A 629-nucleotide genomic window follows, 5' to 3' on the forward strand; every position below is an offset into this window, starting at 1 on the left:
GCCCGCACGGCGGCCCGCGCAGCGCCCCCTGCCGCGCTGACCCTGTGCCGGGAGGGAGGGTGCAGGGAGCGGGCTGGGCCGCCGCGGTGCAGAGGGGCTGCGGAAGAGAGGGACCTCAATGGAGAGGAAGCTAGCTCGGCTGGAGCGGGGACGCGGTGGAGGGGGACCTCGATAGAGAAGAGGGGCTTAGGTGGAGAGGAGGCCTAGGTGGAGACGGTGCCTAAATGGAGGGAGACCTTAGTGGAGAAGGGTCCTAGGTGGAGAAGAGACCTAAGTGCAGGATCTTGAGGGAAAGGGGCCTAGGTGGAAAGGGACCTGGAGAGAGAGGGATCCCCGGTGGAGAAGGGGCCCCGGTTGAAAGGGGCTGCAACGGAGAAGATGGCTCAAATGGAGAAAAAGTGGAGAAGGAACAGGACGGAGAGAGGAACCTCAATGGAGAGGGGCTCTGGGTAGAGACCACCCCCGCCATGGAGAGGCCCTCAATGGAGTGGGAGAAGGGGCTCCCGAGAGAGGACCCCAGGGAGAGCTCTGGGGTGAGAGTGGGAAGGGCGCGGCTCTTGAGAAGGCAGGGGATGCAGACTTAGGGCCTGGAAGGCAAGCAGGAGGGAAGGCTCAAAAAAGGGACCGAG

Source organism: Microtus ochrogaster, chromosome 4 (genome assembly GCF_000317375.1).
Source record: "Microtus ochrogaster isolate Prairie Vole_2 chromosome 4, MicOch1.0, whole genome shotgun sequence".
NCBI lineage: Eukaryota > Metazoa > Chordata > Mammalia > Rodentia > Cricetidae > Microtus > Microtus ochrogaster.